The following is a 23,266-nucleotide window of genomic DNA, read 5'->3' as shown; positions in this document are numbered from 1 at the left end:
ACCTTTTCAAATGATTGTTTCCACTGTCCCTCAACAAAAGGCTATTTTCTCTAAATTAAGATTGTGCTCTTTTGCCAGCAGTACACCAGCTGAAAAATTTTCTAAAAAGTAGGAAGGCTACTTATGTGAGTCATCCTTCACTTCCCTTTTCTTTTATGCATCTGCTTCCTAGTTTGTGCTCAGTTTTATATGTACATTGTTATTTATACAGCTCTTCAAATCTATTCCCCTATGCCACTTCTGCTGACTGCTACTGTCTAGCTATTTTCTAATAAAGTAAATTGGGATTTCTAAAAGCAGCATGACTGGTTAACCACTATGTACTCACAGACTCCAGATGTACTAGAATTAATGTAGAAGTAGTGAATAACAAACAATTATCAATCAACAATCAATGATGATTCATAACTAAAATATAAAACCGAGTCAAATCTTTTTTATTCATTCTAGCAAGAGGACAAAACATCCTTCTTATCGTCCTACCAGGAGCTTCTCATAGACTGTGTTGTGTCAACAAGACAAGAGGTAAATAACTTGATCAGATAAAGCCAAAAGACTCCCTTGGGGAGTGATCAGTTTATTTCTCTTTGCAAACTGCAGTAGGCACCCTCTTAATACCCTTTGTTGAAAGGCAAAGGGTGTTTCCTTACCTGCAATTTTCAACTGGACACACTTTATTTTCTCAGGTCATATGTGATAGGCCTTTTGTCCTCATTCTTTGCTTTGGAAGTAGATAGAAATTCTCCTCTCTCACAAAAGCTGATGTCTGGCTTCCCCTGATGGCTCACACAAGTTCCTGCAGAAATTTTAGAGCTTCTCTGCACAAGAAGAAGAGATGTGTCTGGTGGATTCAGTTCTAACTGCTGTAATAGGGTCTCTCTTGAGTGAGCCATTTGCATACTCTATCCCTCAAAAAATACTGGATTGAGAGGCCTTGCCCCCACTCCCATTTTTGGATCCCTATGCAAGGCAGAAATAAACTGACTAACATTACCTGAAGCCTTTAGGCTAGGTACAAACTTTACACTCAATGTGCTTTAAGCACACAGAAAGCACACAACAGCTCTAAGAAAACAGACATTCATGGCATATAAAGTGCTTAAAAAATAGTGGATCCCACTCTAAATTAATCCTGGATGGATATGTACTAACCTAAAGTGCTTTCTGTTAGAGCACATTATCGAATGTCTGTGCCAGATCCCATGCAGGGTGAACTTGGAGCACGATCACCACCATCCCAGGTGGTTTTGTACAGGACTGCTCTAGCTTCAGGCAAAGCTGATTTCCTCTACCTGAGTGGCTGGGATGGCCATGCCTCATTGGCTGTCTCTGACCCAAGTCAGTGACAGCTCCTGATCCCAGCACTATGAGCAACCTGGCTGGGGGAGGGGTAGGGAAAGGAGGGTTTCAGTCTCCACAGCAGCTCTGTCCCTGTGGAGGGCTGCAGCTTGACCAGGGGGGTGCTGTAGGGGATGAAGTCTCCAAGCAGCCACTGCCAGCATGGCCCCTCTCCCCAGTCTTGCCTCCCTCCCCTGCCAGCTGGTGACTGTCAGTAGTGGCTGGCGGGGGGTGGAAGAGGGAGGAAAGGGAGCCCCCTGCTGCAAGCCTCTCCCCCCCCCCGCCCCTTTGCTGGCTTGGGCCATGCAGGGGGTCAAATCTTATGGCAGGGGGACACTATTCACACCACCCCCTCCCCCGCATCCAAGAGACCTGGCAGCCGCAGCCAGAAGCTGTAGGGCAGGGCTTCTCCAGCTTTTCACCATGCTGGGAACTGTAGCTGGCGAAGACTGGAACCCACTGCCATGAGGGATTAGAGCCCCCCTGCTTGCTGGCTCAAAAGTCAGAGCTGGTCAGCCCAGGTCCACACAGAATGGGGGCTCCCTTCCCTTCCCCACCCGCAGCCCCAGTGCCCAGCACAGTGAAACACAGGGCCAGGTAGCTTTGCTTCAGCTGCTGTCAAGAGGCTTGGATAGGAGAAAGGGAGCCCTCCCTGCCATGAGGGGCCCCTCACAGCTGGGGTCTTTGTGGGGAGGGCTGGGCCTGGTCCACATAGCAGGTGGGTCTCCCTTCCTCCGCCCAAGCCTCTTGACAGCTGCAGCCAGAAGCTGCAGGAGGAGCAGCCCAGCCCAGCATTTCCTCACGCTGCCAGAGTCCCAGCACAGCAAAAAGCAGTGCAAGAAACTTGCACTGCCACTGCTGTCTGCAGCTGGTTGAAGGGAGCCCCCCTTACCATAATTTCCTCTTGCTGGCTATGGTCTGGGAGGGAAAGTGGTGTCCAAGTGGCATGAAGACTCCCTTCCCTCTACTCCCCTTCAGCTGCTGCTGACATTCCCCAGCTGGTGGGGAGATGGGGCTGGGAGAAGCTGCTCTGGCAGCCTCCTGGGAGACCGATAGGAGCACCTCTCCAACTGCTGCACTTGGCCAGTGCAGGCAGGCACTGAGCCCTGCCCTCCCCCCCAAACACCACACGTCTGTTCGGGTTGAAAGCGCTCTCCTATAGCACTTTGAGTAAAGTGAGATAGAGTGCTTTCAGCTTGCAGCCCTTTGAACATCTGTATTTAGCCCTAGTGATCATTTCTGATTGCAGAGCCCTGATTACTTCAGTGAGATAAATGAATAAGAATAAAGACAGACTTCCTTGATAGTGCAATAGCAAATATTATACCATACAGGTAGATATTGAATGGGAAAGGCCAGAAACTCCATGTAGAAAATGGGCCTCATAAACTGTCCAACTCCAGCTCCAAATCCCAGTCACCTTCTACCCACTCTGCATGCCCAGCATAATGAGCAGCCACCTGAGGGTGGCCAAGTGGGTGGAAGGCAGCAGGGAGCTGGAACCCCATGCCTACTGGCCCTGGCACCAACCAGTGCACACAGCTTCACAGCAGGCCTGCACCTGGTGCAGCTGCAACCCCCTGGGTGCTGCTCAACTCTGCCTGCCTCCAGTGGTGCCTCTTCTTCCTGCCCTTGCTGCACCACTCCAGGTTGGGGGGAAGCTGCAGCCAGGCAGCTCCTGCCCCAGTATGCAGGGCTCCACCTCTAGCTTCCTACTGCCTTCCACCCACCCAGTGCAATAAGCAGCCACCTGCAGGAGGCTAAATGGATAGAAGGCAGCTGGAGCTGGAGCAGGAGTTGCCTGGCTGAAGCTTTCCCCCCATCTGGAGTGGCTCAGTAGGGGCAGGTGGAAGAGTAGCCACTGGAAGCAGCACCCAAGGGGCTGTAACTGCACCAGTAGCAGCCCCACCAGGAAGCTATGTGCTGGTTGGGGCTGGGGCCAGGGCAGGGGCTAGCGGGCATGGCCAGGACCATGGCACGAGATGCCCCAGGAGGTGCTCAGTCCCATGAAGCACACCACAGGGGCCACTGCAAGCTGGATCCAAATCAATTGGCAGCCTCCGCCCCCCCCCCCCCCCCATGGGCCGGATCAAATTAGTTGGCACACTAAGTCCTGCAGGATATATTTACCCACTCCTGGCCTAATTCAATGGAGTCCCAAAGTCAGATAGTACCTGTAGGTGCTATTGCAATTGAAACACTAATGACTATAATTAATAACAATACTAGTGATGTCTACTTTTTAACTATGGAATGAAGGCAGAATGCCCAGAAGCACCTGAATAACAGAGCAGCAGGTACTTAAGAGGAAGAAAAGAAAAGTAATGATTTCCTTTTGAGATGTAACTGGAAACTGAAATCTAGCTCAGAGAAAAGTAGGACTATAGCTCAAAATATATTTACTAAAAATACAAAGTAAAGACCTGCAACATTATTTAACAGAAACATCCATTATAATCCTGTTCAATATCCATTGCATGGCAAAATGCCTTTGTACACCATGCCTGCACTACAAGTGTTGTATCAGCTTCTTCTTGATAGCATACTGCAACTCATATTGTAAGGGTTTTCCCAAAGGTCCCAGCAATATGAACTGTAGCTTTTGTATGGCAATCCAGAAAATGACTGATCATTTGCCAAGGCCCTGTTGGTGAGTTGCCACTCCAGGGACACACTTTCAATTTCACACTCTTTTGCACTTTCTGGACAGTGTTGGTTAATTTCTACGAGCAGAGATCATATTTCACCTACACTGTATTTACAACAGCTATTATAACTATATGTACACACTAGATGTGGAGTGTGTGTATGTACGTACGTACGTACGTACGTACGTACGTACATGCTACAAAAGTATAGACAGAAAAAACCCAAAAGAATCCATATTTCTGTTCTACTTTAACACATACAATTGGGAGGAAAAAAATGCTAGGAAACACCTGTTCTTGATACTATTACATTCTGTAATCTAGAAGTAACAAATACATGTAAGTATATAAAGAGAAGTAATTGTATTATGGATTACTTTTCTTTAACTGGCTATTAAAATGCTTGTTGCTAGTGGAGTATAAACAAACAAAACCCAATTCATGTCAGAAAATAGTTTTTTCACTTAGATACCAATGTTTCTTTCAGGCAGAACAACAAATTAGCGTACATAATTGTTGGCTTCAAAACAAAGAAACTTTTGTCTACTTCAGCACAGGCCAAATGATCCACGGGCTGCACTGTTCTTTCACTAAGTCAAAAGACTAAGCAGACATAAAAAGTACATTTACTATGAAGAATGACCACCTGTTATTTTGTGCAAAATCCATAATACATTCCCTTGGTGTACAGGCAAGAAAGAAAAAAAATGCCCAACAATACAGGATGGAGAGCGAGCTTTCATCAATAGGGATACATACATCAGCCAACAAGCTCCAACAAGCTGAATAATCACAATCAGGGAAAAAACCTGATCCAAGCATTAATAATTCAATTAGTATTCATTGAAATAACATTGATTTTAATGAATTTATTTCACATCACTGTTGCTGTCCAATGTACTTTCATAGAGTTTCCATTACAGTTTAAAATCATTAAGGTACGAATCTGCTAAGTACTGCCTCTTTAGAAAAAAAGGTAAAGGGATATCCACTTGGCAAATAAATGTTTGTAAGAGTGCAAAGAAGTTTGATAAGAAGTTTTAATACTAAGTAATTAAATTATTGGCTTGATACTGTATTTAACTGCTAGAATGTATATGTTAATATAAATGACCACATCTGACAACATGCATGCAAAAATACACACATCATTTTAAAGACAACGTATTATTTTGTTTTCAATATTATAAATGGATAAAAATTAGCTCCTACCAGACTCCAGTTTGGGATTTTTCACTCTCTCAGCTATGGGTGATGTCATCACCAATAGTTATTTTAGAGTAAGGAGCACAGCTCCTGGTACCGCAATATGAGCCTGTTCCTACTAAAAGATTCATGACCCAAATCATGCATGAGTTGCTTAAATGCAGTAGTGGCTGCTCAGTCTACTACTCCAGAACTCTTGGGGTAAGAGATCAGGGAGCTTACTGAAATGTGTTCTCATCTTCAGTTTTCACCTATACTCTCACCTGAATAGCACTTGCTTCTTTGTTTCCTCATTAGCCCAGCAAACAATGTGATTTATGCCAACAGAATTAACATAACATGATTTAATGCAACATGGTGTATTGAAATGCTATGAAAAACAACACTGGGCAAAGCATACAAGCTTACATTTATGCAATACAGTTCTTAACATTACTATGTAACTTTGGCTAGAAGAGACTCTTTCTAATTGACACTGCCACTCTTCCTTGTGTTCACCCAGCACGGCATAACATTTCAGGAATCTCAAAGAATGAGAATTTGTCTGAAGTAATTTGCAAACTCTTTGGATCAGCTATAGTTATAGTGCTCTTGTGTAAAACCATAGCATGAAACTTTTGATGGGAATTTTGATGGAGACAATGTGGAACTTCGCCATTTCTGTGGGAATTCCAAGAGGCATGTTTCCTTCTGGGTTAGGGACAGACATTCAAAAATCCTGAACCTGAACTGATTCAATCTTTGCAGGTGAATCTAACCTGGCTAGTCTGAACCAGTTTATGTTTGTAACTGGACAGACATTCTCTCTTGATTGAGGAAATTCAAGCACATGCCTGCAGTGGCTCAGGCTAGAAGTTGGGGGCGCTAAAGCAGTCCTCCCTTCCCTTGTATAGTGCTGAGCTGAGGGTGGGGTGTGGCCAGGCCTCAGCAGAATGTTCTGATTAGGGACCATCTCAGTCTTTTCCCCACTGGCTGCTCAAGGGGCAGGAGTGTTGCCAGACCCCAGACCCCTGCTAGCAAGGTTCAGTGCATGCATCTGTTGATATGGAGCTTTTCAATCTCTGTCTCTGCTTCTTTATACTGTCTGCAGCAAACTGACAGGCAAACAAGCCAGCAGGGGGGTGATAACACGGTTTATCACTCGATCAGCATAACAATAGCTTCTCTCTATTACTTGAAACTCTTCTTAAAAAGCTTACCAGCTGACCTGTTGATTAGCTCCAAAAAGCTCTAAGCAGTCACTGTTCTGTCTGTCTGTCCCAGTGAAATTGGAGACATACTTACCTAGCATACCACATGTCTAGGGTCCATGGGCTGGGGTACATGCTGTGGGAGATGGGAGGGAAGGGGCCTGAGCAGCAAGCAGTGAGGGTGGGAGTTAGGGCAGGGGGAAGCTAGGCAGACCCTGCTGTGCCTGCAAGTCTCTGTCAGAGCTCCAGCCAGGGAGCAGAGCAGGGTGGGGGGTGGGGAAAGAGTGCTCTGCTATGGAGCAGAAAGTCCTTCCCTGCCCAGCCCAGCCCAGAGAGCATACCAGGGGGTGTCTGGTTTAAAACCACCAAGGGACCTGGGACAGACATTGCATAAACCAGTTTGAGCCAAATCAGCTGAGTCTGATACTACATTCAACCAGGTTTATCTTAAACCAGTTTCCGCCATTTTCAGACTGGTTTATGTACACTGAAAATCTGTTCTGTTACAGGTTTAAACCAGTTTCTGATCACTTAAACTGGTTTATGTGTAATGTCTGTCCCTAGCCCAGGAGCTCTGGGCACCCTGGCTTTTAAGTCAATCACAGAAAGGGTACAGCAGCTGCTCCCCTCTATACCTGAACAAAGCCTAAATTTCTTCTGCCTGAAGATGGCAGTATTCATCCAGTAGGCTTTACCCCCGTACAAGATGCATTCTCTCAGGGGCCACCAGAATGTGGATAAAGGATAAACATAATATAGGGATGCATAGCACAAGGTAATCTTGACAGGCAGCAAACCTTTGTATCAGCGAAACCAGCTTGATCTGCTTGGGTGCACCACAATAATTTTATAATGATCTAAAAATAAACATGATCCCCTTTACATTTTAGCTGTCACCTTACATTATATCAAATGCTGAAGTGATGGAACATAACTCCACATTGCTTTCTGAACTATAGAAAGACAATATTTGTAAGCAATGCAATGATTTTATTTCCACTTCTGCTGGTCTTTTACATAGCTGGACAGTGTAGGCATTTGATTTTTAGACAAGGATGTGCTAACTATAGGTCTCTAATTAAAGTCGGTCATTTTTTATTACAGTTTCCACAGGTTCAGATTTTTGTTGCAAGGCAGTCAAAATACTTTAAATCTTTCCTTTGTCACTCTTCTGTCTTTGCCCAAGAGAGACTTTCACATAAAAATTCTTGTCCGATTAAGAGTAATGTCCATTCTTGTTTTCCTGGTTGAGGTTTATTTACACAAATGACTGTATAGTCCCATGACAAATGTCTTCTAAGGAAAGCGAGCAAGAGGCTTGATGATAACTAGAGGTGCACCGAGAAAGATTTTTTGGGCTGATACTGATGGTCAATTATTAATAAGCCATATCGGCTGATACCGATCTGATTGCTGATATGCATCCTGGCAGCTTGGAGAGCAGCATGTGGCTGGTAGCTCTGTGGGAGAAAAGGGGCAGGGGGAGGGAAGGGGCAGATCAAGGCCCCTGAGGTAAGGGAAGGAGTAGGGGTGGGGTTGGGCAAGGGTAGGTGTACCATCTGGATTGGGACATGAGATGGAACCATGAGTGGCTCATGTGGTGGAAGGTGGCTCCCGCTGCTGGCGCACCTTAGTGAAGGCAAGAGGGGCACGTGCCCCCCGGACCCGTGCACGGTGATGGTGGGCTGCCACTATAGGCTGGAGCCAGGAGTGGTGCTGGGCTCTTCCTGCTGGGTGGGCTAGGCCAGGGTTGCATGTGGGGTGGGTGGGGGTGGCACTGGGAGGGAAGGTTCAGGGGAGTCTACAGTGAATTTTGGGGTGGCTGTAGCCCACTCCATAGCTCCTCACAGCACACTGCTGCCGCCCACCCTGATTGCAGCCCTGACTGAGCCACCCCACCAGGAAGAGCCCAACACCACTCCTGGCCCAAGCCAGCAGTGGCAGCCCACCCTCACCGTGCATGCAGATTCACCATGCCCCTCCGTGCCTCCTCTGGGGTGTGGCAGCAGTGGGAGCCACCCCCTCCTTCCTGTGCCCCCAGACAAGCCACTCACAGCTCAGTCCTGCGCCCTGCCCTACCCCCACCCCTCACCATAGATGCCTCAAACTGCACCCCTCCCCATATCCATTCTTCCCCACAGACTTACCAGCTGGATGTTGATCTCCAACCTTCTGGGCTGCACGCATTTAATCAGCTACATTATTGGCCACATCAGCCAAAAAAACCCCACAATTGCAGATAATATCAATTTTGCTTTTATAGGTGCTGATATGATATGAACCAATGTATTCATGCACCTCTAATGATAACTTAGAAAAAAAGGCACCTGCAAGTTACAGTGGAATAACCTCTACCCTCTTCTGCCACTTCCTCCTAAGACAGAGCGTATAACAGAAAACCTGCCTAAAGAAGCATGCACTCAGACACTTAGAGTATAAAAAAAAAAAAAAAAAAAATACAGGAAGCATTAGTTGATTACAACCTAGAAGTAGGAATTCAGACTCCCAGAACAGTGCAAATTTGGGAAGGGAGATTTGCACAGAAGTCTTTGAGTGGGAAAGAAACTATCGTTTGAAAAGGAGTTATCTGAAAATTGTGCAGTAGTTTAACTGATATATGAGACGTAGTCAACCATTCAGCTATTCACCACATTATCTGCAGTGAATTATAGCAGGAAAGAAGCAATGACAACAAGGCCTGGCTATTTCTAACTCATTAAATGTTAAAAGAAATGTTGATCTTTATATCGACTAAACTAATAGAGAAATCATCCATCTTTCTTTCATCTTACAGGCAACTGGAAAATGCTGATCTAGTTGGTCAGAATTTGCATGCACCATTGTAGTAATCTTCAGTCCAATTCCTAGTAGACAGCAGTCCACATCAGAAAATCATCATAAGTAAATATAAGAGAAATTCCAGTTTGCTACAACTGCTACAAATGGTTAAAACATTTCTACTGGACAATGGGCATTTGTTTGAAAAGTCATAGAATCATAGAAAATTAGGGTTGGAAGGGACCTAAGGAGGTCATCTAGTCCAACCCCCTGCTCAAAGCAAGACTGCCCCCCAACTAGAACATCCCAGCCAAGACTTTGTCTAGCCGGGTCTTAAAAACCTCCAAGGATGGAGATTCCACAACCTTTCTGGGTAACCTCTTCTAGTGTTTTACTACTATCCTAGTGAGAAAGTTCTTCCTAATATCCAAGCTAAACTTCTCTTGCTGCAGCTTGAGGGCTTTGCTCCTTGTTCTGTCATCTGCCACCCCTAAGAACAGTTTAGCTGCATCCTCTTTCAAACCAAAGTAAACCTTTGAGTCGACAAGTAACAAATAAATTTCAAGTTACTTGACTGTTTGGCAAAAGTTGAGAGAGCTTGTTCTACTGCATGGTTTTTTTTAAGAAATGCACATCAGTTCTGATATCACTCCCATTTTCATTTTTGAGAAGAGGAAGTTTTCCTTGTCACTGCTGAGTCAAGATACTTGTATCAAATTCTACTTGCTTTTTGTGTGCCTACACATATACAGGTAGAAAAAAACAAAAACTGAGGATATTTGCAGACAATACTACAATGTGAATATTTAATAATGTGTGCTATGCAAAGGGGTAAAACAGATAACAGGCAACCCAGGACCTCTGCTTTGGATGTAAAGGCATTTTATTCAAGAAAACAAGAATATTTTATAAAACTAACAACATAAGCTTATGGCTCACTAACAACCACAAGGCTGAAAAACATCACCTTCTTCTCTGCATGGGCTTCCACAAAAGGAAAGCTGCAATGAATCAGTTTGTCAAGATCTTAGTGTCCTCTTGGGAAGGGCAAAAAGAAAAAGAAAAAAAATGCAGCCAGCTCTTTTCCTGCTGCTTCCAAGCAGTCTGCAGTTGACTCTACCTTCCTTGAGAAAGATTTAGAGGACTAGAATACCAAGGTTGTTAACTCTGCTGCATGTTAAGTGAGGGCCTTCAGTTTGTTCTCCAGTATTATGATTAATTTTCCAATGATAGCGAGAGATCCTCTAGACTCCTCTTTGTCATTTATGCACCACACCACTGTATACATCTTAAATGTCAATTTGACCGAGTCAATGAAAGATCTTGTAACCTGGAGTATTTCATGCCACACCAACCCTTTCTCATGTTGGCATATAATCTTCACAAGCATCTGTGCCTAGAAAGGTGATCAGAACAGTAAATTAGCCAAACTGAACTACCTCAGCTATACACTTCACAAATTATTTATACAGGTTGCTCCAGTTAGATGATTCAATTAAAATTCTACATTTTGAAGGTTTTATACTTTTCCCACTGCTACAATTTGCTTTGTAGTGGGTTATTTATTCATTTATTTTTAATTTGTGAAGATAAGAAATACCTTATTTGAAACAATATTGTCAGGATAACTTACAAAGAATTGAGAGGAGTGCATGGATCGCTTCATCCTGGTAACTTGATAAAACTGATTTAGGAGAACTTGAATTCTCCATATTAAAATGGGATATAGAGGTCTATGGAAAGAAACTGACCTCCAAGAATCAGTTCTTCTGTAATAACTTGTATCATGCGTGACTTCAGTGATGCTAGTACTACGGGTAATGTAAATCAGCACTATTTCTGGCTGCTGTACTTTTTTTGCTAAATCATATAGGAATAATGTGATTTCACATAGAACTAAGGGAAATATCTGGTATTATCTTGGCTAAATGCTAAAGTAAATAGAACTTTAAGTGTTATTGAATTAAGTCAAATTTTATCTCATTAAGATATTTTTACAAATTCTTTTTGCTGGATATTTTAGCTCCTTACTATTGTGATTATATTTTGATGAAGCAAAAAATTCTGTGCATGTCCTATTTCATAAGAGTTATAGGAACATAAAAATCAGTACGAGCTCTTTATTGGACTAGTGCAGCAGATGTGTAGAGAGAGAAAGTATTCTTTGAAAGGTATTAAAAAAAAAAAAAAAGGTTTCAGAAAGCTTGCTTCCCAAAGAGATTGCAGCATTAAACTTATCTTCTCCTGAGGTACCTGAGCTGAAGAAGCAATTTTTCACTGTAATACTCTTTAGAGAAGTATATGAAAGGGTGTGCAGTTATATCAGAATGAAATGTAGAACAAACATTCACTTCACAATGTACAACTACCAAGAGGTATTCTCATGAGTGCACCGGTGTTGTTGCATCCAGCACGCATATACCTTTCTGCTGGCTGCCAAAAGTAATTTGCTCAGCTTAGGATAGGTAGCTTCCTTTGGAAGAGTTTAGAAGTCTGGCAGTTTGTAAGTTACTCTTTTGCACAGTGTTCTTCTTCATGTACTTCAACTTTGGTTTAATTGCAAACTGTGACTGCTGAAGCTTAGAGGTGCCCTAATAAATCAGTGCCATATCAGGTCAGCACTGATAAAAGGCAAATTAACATCATCAGCTATCAGCTTTTTTTGGTCAGTGTAGCCGATAATGTACCAATAAATAAAATATGCATTCTTATTGGGTCCCTCAGATGCTGCATGCATGCATGCAGGCACACGCATGCACGTAGCCAGGAATGCAGCCAGGCAGTGTGAAGAGCAGCACCCTGCAGGTAAGTCTGCCCAATCAGGGTAGTGAATGGGACCCAGGACTGGGGTGGGGAGCAGGACAGAGCTGCTTGCAGCTCATCCAGGAGGCATGGGAGGAGGTGGGGAAGAGGGGTGACTCCCCACTGCTGCATGCACCCCACCGCATGGAAGGCATGTGCCTCCCCAGTTTTGTGAGTGTGGTGGATGCACACTGCCCACTGTGGGCTTGGGGCTCTCCACTCTGCTGCCTTTGCCCCAGGACTGCGCACCAAGCAGCAGTGGGAGCAGCAAGTTGTGCCTCCAGTTGTTGGGTGGGCAGCGGACATGCAGCCAATGCAGGGCCCCCCGAGCAAAGGCAGCAGAGTGGAGAGCCCCAAGCCCAAAGCAAGCAGCCCACAGCCACCCTCGTCCCACTTGGCTTTGCTCCGGTTAAAAGCATCCCTGCACTTAAAAATGCTGGTGGTGGTACTTGAACTAAAGCTCATTTGAGCTGCCATTTTTAAGCACTGGAACGCTGATCACCTGGAAGAGCCACCCACGGCTTTATCCTGCTCCATTATGCTTCCCACTCCAGGTCCCATTCACTGCTCTGGCTGGGCAGTGCCCCCAGCCGCAGCCCCTCCCCTGTCCCACTCCCTCCCTCACTATGGGGGCATCAATCTGATCCCACCCCCAAGTCCTCTTTCCTCCCCCACACCTCTTCCCCGCAGTGCACTGCTCTCCATGCTGCCTGGCTGGATTCCTGTAAATTGGTTATCAGATCGGCATTGACCAATATGGTTGGTTAATAATTAGCTATTGGTATCAGCCAAGAAAATCTTTATCAGTGCACCTCTATCAGTGTTAACTCAGGAAAGAAAGTTTGTATCTTGAAGATAAAGATTCCTTTCTCTGCATTCAATGAGCATGCCTACACATGTGCTTTAATTCATAGTAGCCTATTTTACCACACGTGAAAGTAGTGCATAAAAAAGTGCTGTTATACTAACTTGTAACAAAATAAGCTACTGCACATTTAGCATCACTTAAAAAACATGCACTTGCACTACTGTGCATTAGGGCAGGCTAATGCACAATAATTTAGCAACTCAGATTGGAGGTGCTAAATTTAATGTGAATTAGGAAAAGTGCCTTAATGCACATGTAGATGCACCCAGTATAAGCGATTTTAGTGGGAACAAAATTGAGCCCTTTGCCACTGATAGGATAAACCTGAAACTTGGAAATGCAAAATGATCAGAAGCCATCAAAAAAGATTTTAAAAAAGCAATATTGTCACTAAATTATGATGACCATATAAACTTTGCCTTGAAGCAGCTGGACACGAACAAACCACACCCCAATGATTTACCCAATAGGAAAAAAGTGTACATAAGCATTTGCTTATTTGTTTTTAAAAAAAGTCATGTTTAAAAATAGGAGGAAACACAAATATGTTGGTTTTGCATTGTAGCACCAGGTAGTTTAAGGGAAACACCAACTGCACAAACATAAAGGAAGAATACCAATACCAATCAGTTTCATCTTTCCCTGTACTTTACCTGACTTAGCTATTTAAACAAACTTTAATAGTTGAGCTAAAACAAAACACCTCTTCAGGTCTTTAAAAATTTTATATGATCTGTCTATATAATGGACAAAACTTCAGAAAGCTATGTACATTTTAAGAAGTAATGTTCAACTAGTTCAACTACTTTCTCATTCCAGTTTCTATAGAAATATTAGCCCAGTCTTCCTTAAGAACGAAATATGGTATTCTATTTTTAAAATAGCCACTATTATAGTATGCTGGCAAGGCCAGCTACAAACCTTTAAAATTTATATACCCATTGAAACAATGCCCTGTTAAACTCTGGGTTCTGGCTACTTGGCTGGTAGACCTTCTCTCATAATCAGGCTGATGTGAATCAGACTACAAATCGCAACCTACATTTATAGTAGAATTATCATTCTTTTAGTGTGAGCAAGCAAAATAAATATATACTCCTCATAAGCCCTTCATAGTTGTTCTTTCCCAGTCCAATAAGGAAGGGTACCCTGTTAAGATGTGGTAGCAAGGCAGTCTTTATTGGACTCATAAAGGACTGTGATTTTGCCTTATTGCTTATATAAGTGAATTTTTAAAATATCATTTTAAAGGTGGTTTTGTTTTTGGGTTTTTTCTTCTTCTTTTTACTGTAGTGCTTTCTTTAATATATTAACTTTCCCACATCATCCCACGCTTTGATGGTCTGGCAATTTTCTAGTTCACTTTAAATCAGTTTCCTACAAAATAATACCAACAGTTCAGCAAGTGTCCCAGCTGAATTTTACAATTTATTTATGTTTCTTATGGAAGTGTTCTCACCGAATAGCTATAGCAGCTAATAAAAACCTTCAATTTTAAAGCAAAAGAATATTTAGGAACAGTCACATTAAAACCATGCAGGGGAAAAGGACTACTGATATTGAATTTTGGCAACAAGTCTTCCTTTTCCGCTATTTTTTTTTTATAACAGTAATACATTTTAATTTATAGGTTTCAGGCCAGAATCCATTTGTGTACAAAAATGTGTAAAAAACCACAAAAAACGTATTGGCTGTCTATGGCTCAGGAATAATCATTAGGATTGCAGGACACTCATTGAACTCAAAGGCTAATATTCATTAAGAAAGGTTAGTTCCTACCATGCGTTAGCCACCATGTAGTAACTAACATAAAACCTTAGTGAAGAGTCAGCATTTGTGGTGTTACATGTGCTAGCTGATAAATAGGGATCCTAGTTTTCCCTGATTAAAAAATAAAAAAATCACAAGTACTCTGATAAAAAAAAATTAAAATAAGAAAATTCACAAATTCTCTGATAATCACCCTGAAATCCATAATTAAAATGAAAGGACCCTCAATTCTCCCACACGGCCCCCTCTGGCCCTGCTTGTGCTCCTCACCCCACAGCCCCCTCACCCTGCTTGTGCCCCTTGCCTTCTCCAAGCTGCCAAGCTTTGCTCTCCTCACCGCCTATGTGTTGTGCTGTGGCTGTGCATGCACCAGACATTTAACAGCCACTTTATCAGCTACAACAGGCAAAAAAAGCTGATTTCCAATACAGTCAATTTCCTTTATGTCGGTGCCAATCCGATATTGGACTGATGTATCGGTGCACCTCTACTGCATGCAGTGCCCCACTGTACCAGCCCTGCACATGGACCCTGGGGTCAGTCCAGATTGAGCCCACAGGGTAGCCCCCTCATACCAGAGCCAGCAAGCAAGGTTGGTTGGGTGTGGATACCTCATGCAATGCATGCCCCTTGCTGGCTCCACATGTGAGCCCCAGGCTGGGGCAGGTGCTCGCCGCACACAACATGCAGGGCTGGTTTGGGCCGTGAATGGCTGGGCTTGGTGCATAGGGATGATCTGTGGGTCTGATCTAGCCTGCGGACCAGACAAAAATATCACTGATAAATGAACTCTTTACAAAAGTCGATAACATACTTTGAAAAAAAGGAGGTGCAGAAATGTAATATACTGTTTTATTTTTATTTTAAATGGTTTTAGGTTTGTCCCCATCTCCCCTTCCCCCAAAAGGGTTAGTCCCTTTAGCTCTGTGCAGACACTGTGTTCAGGAGCAGTTTTCTCCAGCATAAACTGCACCGGAGTTTATCACGTTGTACTAATTGAAGGTGTAAATTCACCCAGTAAGAAATAGCACTCAAAGACTGGGACCTAATGCTGCAGTGGGGCTGCCCTGGTGGAGCTTTTTCCAGGACTACAACAGGGCTTTAGAACAGTAATTGTCAGGCAAAGGAGTTGCAGCAGCCTGGAATGCCTTGAGATCCTTTCAAGGGTGCTGTGTGGTACCATGCACTGTACAAACACCTAAACATGATTCACAGGATAAAATCAGATAGGAATCCGTAGTGTCAAAAGCATTCTGACCTGTTCTGATCCTTCTGAGATTTTTGTAACAAACAAATTGCTCTATTATTTTTCTGCGGTCAAAAAAATGAAAGAAAGCTAAGAGCTGGCATTTTCCAATGGGTGCCTTGAGTCTAGCGAGGGGTGCCTTGATTTAAAAAAAAGTTAAGACCACTGCCTTAACAGTTTGACCTGTAAATGCCAGAAAGAAGGGTCATTATAGATGTGCGTAGTATTTACATTTTAGCTACATGGAAGAACAAAAACTGTATTTTATCCATTTTCCGTTAGTCATAGGTAGGAAAAATACCTCCTCCTTCTTAATACTACTGCAAAGAGGCAGTAGGATCTGTTATTCCAGACCACTAGAATTCCTGGCTCTGGCACACAATAATGGAAATTGAACAACCACTGCAACTAAACATATCAGTTTACACAGACTTTAAGAACGTATGACCCACAGTTGGGATCTACCCATGGAAATTGGATTTGGCCTGTGACAGCTTGGGATGGTAGACCTATGCTATGGCTCAGGCCACAGAGGGCACATCCAGACGAATGTGGACATGTGGTATGTGACACCCCAGACCCATCTGCAGCACCACACACTGCACATGCAGGTATCCCCTGCACTGCTACTTTGCAGTGTGCAGGAGAGATTAGGTTTGACCCCAGGATATGCTAAAATAAAAAAGTGGGACAGTACGTGTGGCTGCAGTTCACACGGCCCAAAAGTAGAGCCCGGCCAGCCAAAGCCACACTCTGGCTGTTGGCCAGGTCCCCAGGTAAGGCTGCTGGGGCCAGCACAGTTGCTGGCCCCAGCCTCCCATACACCACCCAGGTTAACCTGCCGCACGCTAGAGCATGCATGGCATGGGTGTTCCCCGAGGACAAGTAGCCGCTGCTACTTGTCCCCAGGGAAATGCACATTCCCGCTCATCTGAATGTATCCAAATGGGGCATCCCCAGAGGTTCTACTGCCTGCTTCACTCCATCTGTTCCCCCCATAGGGTCTACTGACTGGCAAGATCTTTCTGCTCTATTCCTAAAGCACCACCAAAATTAACCCTTTCCATCACTGCTGACCCCAAAGCAAAAGGAATCCTCTAGTAGTACAGAGTCAGCACAGCTATTTTAGGGGTAATGCCTGGATAAAACAGTAGGGCTGTGCAAATCTTCTGGTACTGATTTGATTTGGAGGAGATTCTCCTGATTCAGTGGCCAAATCTCTGAATCCAAATCAAATCAGGGGACCAATTAAAAGGTCTGAATCAATTTGAAACTCTCCAAATCAATTTGGAAAAGATTCGGAGAGCTTTGGCAATTCAGGCAGTCCCTACTAGCTGGCTGGACCTGGACTCTGAGCTGGTGACTAGGGGGTGGGGAAGGGGAGGCTGGAGAAGTAGGGAGGGGACCATGGGGGGGCCCTGCCAGGCCCCATCCCCTACCTGCTCCTCCAGCTCCCCTCCCCCGCCCAAGTGCTCCCTGACCCCGCCATGGCTGCCCCTACTGCCCCAGCACCTAGCCCTTTAAAAAAAAAAAGCCCCCACTCACCGGGTGCTGCTGGGCAGGGGGGTGATCCCTACTGCCACACCTCTACAATGAGTCCCGTGACCCCCGCCCACTATCCCAGCCCCCCCCCATGGTTGCCTCACTCACCCCAGCTCTGGCCCTTTAAGACCCCCCCAAAAGCCCCCCCAAAAGCCCAAACCCACCAGCTGCTGCAGTGGCCTCAGGGCTTCTGGGGGCTCATGGAAGAGCCTACCACGCAGCATGGGGCAGTGGGGGCCAGCAGGGATCACTCCCCCCACCCAGCAGCACCCAGTAAGTACTGGCTTTTTTCTTTGCAAAAAGAGAGGTGAGTTGGGGTAGGCAAGGCAGCTATGGTTGCCTTGCCATGGGGCAGGTGGGGGGTCATGGGGCTTGTGACAGAGTCCCCCACATGGTGTGGGGCAGTGGGGGGGGGGCACGGGATTACCCCCCACCAGGTAGCACCTGGTGAGTGTGGGCTTTTTTTTTTCCCAAAGCTCCAGGAGCTGGAGCAGGTGGGGCAGCTATTGAGAGCAGGTGGGGGATGAGGCCTGTCTGATTTGGAGATTAGGCTAATTCAACAGCAGTCAAATCTCTGAATCAGATTCAGCCAAATCAATTCAGGACAGTGATTTGAATCACTGAACCGTATCACTGTCCCCTGAAATTGGTCAAATACAAATCTAAAGCAAATACTAGCTGCTTCGCACAGGCCTACAAAACAGGGCCTAGACGAGCTTTTCCCACATTTTACTGATCTATTTAGGACTGTGAGCAGCTAGAGTAATGACAGTTCTGACAAACAAAAAAAACCCCCCTCCTCCCTCACAACCCACCCGCCATAACAAAACAAGAAACTACCCCCAAACAAGACACACAACCATTTCCTAGGGCTGTGCAAAATTTCACTGGCTGTTTTGTTTCAACACTGTTTCGACTCACTTCAAGCTTGAAACAGAGAACTCAAAATGAAACAAAGGGCTTCGAAACAGCCTTGAAATGAAACGAGGGCAGTCGAAACGTTTCAAAAGTTTTTAAATGTTTTGAGTTTCAAAGTTCAAGCTGGGTTTGCCTGCAGGGAAACAGAAAGTAAGGAGAGGGAGGGGGAAGAAAGGGCAAGGACTGCTCTGATATTGACTGTGTAGCTGGCTAGTGACTGTGATCCTTCCCTGAGGTCCCTTCCAATCCCAATGCTCTGGGGGAGGGATGGAAAAACAGCATAAAAGGCAGCATTGTTTGAACTGGCCTGCTTTCTGCCTTGGGGTCTGACAGTTACTGAACTATCTTCCAGCAGCTCAGGAGTGTTAGACAATGAAGGCCACTACTAGCATTGATTTGAATTATTTCTTACTTGCTAGCCTAGCAAATGGGATTCCACAATACTTTTTGCTTACTTCTAGACCTTTTTATTATTATATTCATTGATTTATTATTTTCAATATAACACTATAGAATTTATATAGGAATGCAGATGCATATACACCTTGCGGCATATTATATACATTATAGAATGTATATAGGAACACAGATACATTTATATATTTGTATAAAAACAAGACACTATGAAACACACCATGAACCATGGTGTAAAGGCAGTTGGCAAGCCTTCAGGGAGGGGCAGAAGAAGGGGTAGAGGGAGAATTTCCCCAACCCCCCAAACTGAGACACAGCCTCTTTCCTACAACTAGCAGGGATGAGGCTTCCAGAAGCAGCAAGGAGAGGGGAGCAGTGTCAGTGCCACTGACTGTGCCTGTGCCTGAGACTGCATCCCTTCCAAGAGCACCAGCCATAACCCCCGCACCACTATGACAAGAAGCAGCAGCACCAGCATGACAGTCTCCTCCACCTCCATTTCACTTCCCATGATAAACCTTCCAGTGCCAAAGGAAGAGGGGATATCAGTTGAGTTTGTGCTCCACACCCCTCAAGTTTCCCCAGAGTCAGGTCTTCTTCCCCAGAAGTCACTTCAGAGGAGGCTGAGGTAGAGGTTGCAGAGGCAAGTAGCTCAACTGAGTCCACTCCTCCTCTTGCTGTGCCTCTGCCTGCTGGGGAGGAGGAAATTGCAACATCCAAACATGCACTTGCACCCCAAAAGTGAGCAGGTAGTGTGGTCTGGGATCATTTTGAGCTAGCAGATGATCCCACATATGCTATCTGCCTGCACTGCTGAACCAAAACCAGCCGGGGCAAGGAAACAAAGTGCTAGGGTTGTGCGAAGCTTCAGTCCCTGATTCAATTTGGTGGAGATTTGACCCAATTCAGTGGCCAAATCTCCAAATCCAAATTGAATCAGAGGACCCTTTAATCTCTCCAGATCAAAATTAGAACCCTCCGAATCGATTCAGAGAGATTTGGAAAGATTCGGTGATCCGGACATAGACACAGCTTTAAATGTTTTTTCTACATACCTCTAGGTAGCAGGTGGCTTATGAATGCTGTGATGGTGGGGCACATGGAGTATCCCACAGGAGCATGAGGGGCTCCACAGCGTGCTCAGCAGCAGACCTGGAAGTAGACCAGCAGCACTTCCAGTCCGCCGGGAAGCACACATCGAATCAGCATCGAATCTTCAGATTTGAATTCAGCCAAATTGAATCATGGACAGTGATCTGAATCAATGAATTGAATCACTGTCCCCAATTTGGGCTGAATCTGATTCGAATAGGGCCCGCTACATACACCCCTACAAAGCACATGAGCACCACAGGGATGCTGATGCATCTCTGCAGGCACCACCTCCTTGCCCTTGCTCCTCTTCAGCCTGGCACCAGTGGGAGCATGCCCAAAGGGAAGTCCCCCTCTCATTCCAAAGCCCCCACCCCCTGAAAGTAGAGGCAGGCCATCCTGGAACAGTGAGGAGAAAGGTGGGCAGAAAGGTGGGGTGGGGCACATTGCAAGGGTGAGCGAGATCACCCAGAGCACTGGCAATGCCCTCCTTAGACAGGTGATCCCTGTAGTGAGGGAACTTCAGAGCCAAGTGGAGAGCTTCCAGGGGATCCTGCATGGGGCAAGCCGCCATCACCAGAAATACAGGCACTGGTGAGGCGGCTGACAGAGGTCATCAGGAAATGGCTTGATCCCTTGTGGTCCAGTACGGTCCACGTGCTGGCCGCAATGTATGACCCAAGGTTGAAGGGCAGCATATGCAGCAGCCAAACCCTGAATCAGTGGATAGAAGTGCTGATGAAGAGAGTAAGGGAGGCAGAAAGGTGGAGGCAGGGGGATGTGGAAGAGGGTGACCCACTGTCCCATACTAACACGCCATCCACCAGCCAGTTTCCTCCTCCACCACAGGCATTGCCAATGTGGGCCAAGGGCATGGCTTCCATAGTGGGGTCCAGAGGCACCAGACCCCACCATCAGGCACGTGGCACTCAGGCCTTGGTGGCTGCCTATCTCACTGAGCATGTGGAGCTGCTGCTGTGCAACCCCTTGGCCTACTGGGCAAGCCACAGCCAGATGTGGCAGGATCTGGCCATGTTTGCCCAGGAACACCTGTCCTGTCCACTGGCCAGTGTTCCAAGCAAAAGAGTGTTCAGTATCACTGGGGATGTAGTGACACCCCTCCACACCTGTTTGGATCCTGGTTTGGTGGAGCAGCTGGTATTCCTGAAGGTGAACCTCTCGCTGTTGGGGTTCCCCAAGCTCCAGGTACAGACAGACTGAGTGCCACCCTCTTCACTCCATCCACACCTATTTCCTTTTTTAATTTTTTAAAAGCCATTTAATGCCCCACTCTCAGAGCTGGAGGGGGCACTCATTGCATCACCAGCCAGCAGAGGAAGAACATGTTCCTGCTGAGCTCCCATGCCAGGACAAACTTGGAGGCATGAGCTGGGGCTATGGGGAAGGAGGCGGCCCCAGGTCCTCAGCATGACCACTAAAACTGCGCTTTACCAGGGTCAGGGGGGCCTGGTGAGATTACTGGCAGTGTGGCAGCCTCAGGAAATACCAGGGCCAAGGATCCTGCTGGTGAAAGGTGGATAGGAGGTGCCATAACTTCCAGCTACCACACACATACACACAGTCCTGGCTGAGGAAATTCCCTTTCAGGATCAGGCCTGAGAGACTGGAGGCAGAATGGGGATTTTTTGTGAGAAATATGCCCCCACAGGTAGTTGGGTATTCTCATCTTTGATTGATTCTGGCATGCAGTTTGTGAGGGGTACCGGAGATTGTTGGTGGGTTTTGTGTTTTGAGCTGTAGGAAGTCGGCTTCAGTTCTGGTGATGAGATTAGGGTAGCAAGGTTCCATGCTTGTTTGAATTTACAAACCACTTTTCACAGACAGCCCTATGAACTTCACTTCATCAGCATCCTAGATTCATAGATGTTAGGGTCGGAAGGGACCTCAATAGATCATTGAGTCCAACCCCCTGCATAAGCAGGAAAGAGTGCTGGGTCTAGATGACCCCAGCTAGATACTCATCTAACCTCCTCTTGAAGACCCCCAGGGTAGGGGAGAGCACCACCTCCCTTGGGAGCCCGTTCCAGACCTTGCCCACTCGAACTGTGAAAAAGTTCTTCCTAATGTCCAATCTAAATCTGCTCTCTGCTAGCTTGTGGCCATTGTTTCTTGTAACCCCCGGGGGCACCTTGGTGAATAAATACTCACCAATTCCCTTCTGTGCCCCCGTGATGAACTTATAGGCAGCCACAAGGTCGCCTCTCAACCTTCTCTTGCGGAGGCTGAAAAGATCCAGTTTCTCTAGTCTCTCCTCGTAGGGCTTGGACTGCAGGCCCTTAACCATACGAGTGGCCCTTCTCTGGACCCTCTCCAGGTTATCCACATCCCTCTTGAATTGCGGTGCCCAGAATTGCACGCAGGTATAGAAACTCATGGATTCAATATAGACATTAGATTTATGACACACTACAACCTGCTAGACATCTGACTCCCCAGGTACCGCTTCACTTTTACCTGCACCGCTACATCCCCCTCCCCCCCAGTCTGTCCCTCACCCCCTGATGCCTCCATTTCCATTTTCACTGGAGGAGGAGTAAAAAACAAAAATATCCCAAGTGGAAGAATAGAGCAATGACAAGCCCCATTCTATTTTAAACTTCTTGGACACATGGAAAACAACTGGAGAAAATGTAAAAGGCACTTGATTCCATATCTGAGAACAGTGGGTACCAGCAAATAAGCAAGTCAGACAGAAGGTAGCTTTGTTTTGAATAATAGATGCTTCCAAAGCAATGGATACATTCTAGCCACATGTGCATGGCAGGAGGCATGTGTGTGGGATTGCTCATTACATTCTATTGTGCCTTATTACCAGAGTAGAGGGAGCCCAGGAATGCAGATGAATTAGCTCAGGTGAATTTTCATTGGGCAAGAAGCAAGCTTCTGCAGCTGGGAGCTCCTCAACTGAGGGGGCTTACAGACACAGGGGTGCCCCATGCACCCCCAGGGCTGGGGGGAAGGGGAAAAAAAAAATCACTGGTGCTGTGCTCCCCCTGGCTTATAGGTTTCATGCACCTCTGGGGCAGCTGGGTCCCAGGACCCAGAGTCAGCAGCTGCTAGGGCTAAGTCTCCTCAGTTGCAAGACTCTCGGCCTCACCTGGACGTGGTGCACCCCTACAGCTGGAAGTCCCATCAGCTGCAGGGGAAACCCTGGTACACATGCAAGTTAAAGCTCAATAGAAAACAGCTATAAAGTTAGTACATATTTTCAAGGTCTAACTTTACAGCTCATTGGAGCTTTTCATGGCGTGATAGCCATGGTGGTCTTGTGGTAACTGCACAATTTCTTGTGGTCTTACAGTAACTGCAAAATTGATCAGTTAATTGCACCATGCCTATAACATGTGGAGGGGGCCTTAGATGCAAGAAAGTAAACCTGTACCTCATATATGAAGAGTACTGTAACCCATGTAAAAACGAAACATGGAGAGAA

The 23,266-nt window shown here is 45.6% G+C and overlaps 1 protein-coding gene across 2 annotated transcripts in view; it reads right to left on the bottom strand.

Moving 5' to 3' along the window:
• FIGN (fidgetin, microtubule severing factor) overlaps positions 1-23,266 on the bottom strand; it is a 133,395-nt gene that overhangs the window by 57,243 nt on the left and 52,886 nt on the right. The window contains exon 3 of one of the 2 annotated variants that reach the window (XR_363283.4): positions 10,021-10,556. The exons of the other annotated variant lie outside the window; for it this stretch is intronic. The gene's annotated coding sequence lies outside the window, so the exon portion shown is untranslated. Of the gene's footprint in view, positions 1-10,020; positions 10,557-23,266 lie in introns of those variants that run through there. 2 annotated transcript variants of the gene reach the window in all.

Source organism: Alligator mississippiensis, chromosome 4, assembly GCF_030867095.1.
Source record: "Alligator mississippiensis isolate rAllMis1 chromosome 4, rAllMis1, whole genome shotgun sequence".
NCBI classification, from domain to species: domain Eukaryota; kingdom Metazoa; phylum Chordata; order Crocodylia; family Alligatoridae; genus Alligator; species Alligator mississippiensis.
This window is presented reverse-complemented; position numbering and strand designations above follow the sequence as displayed.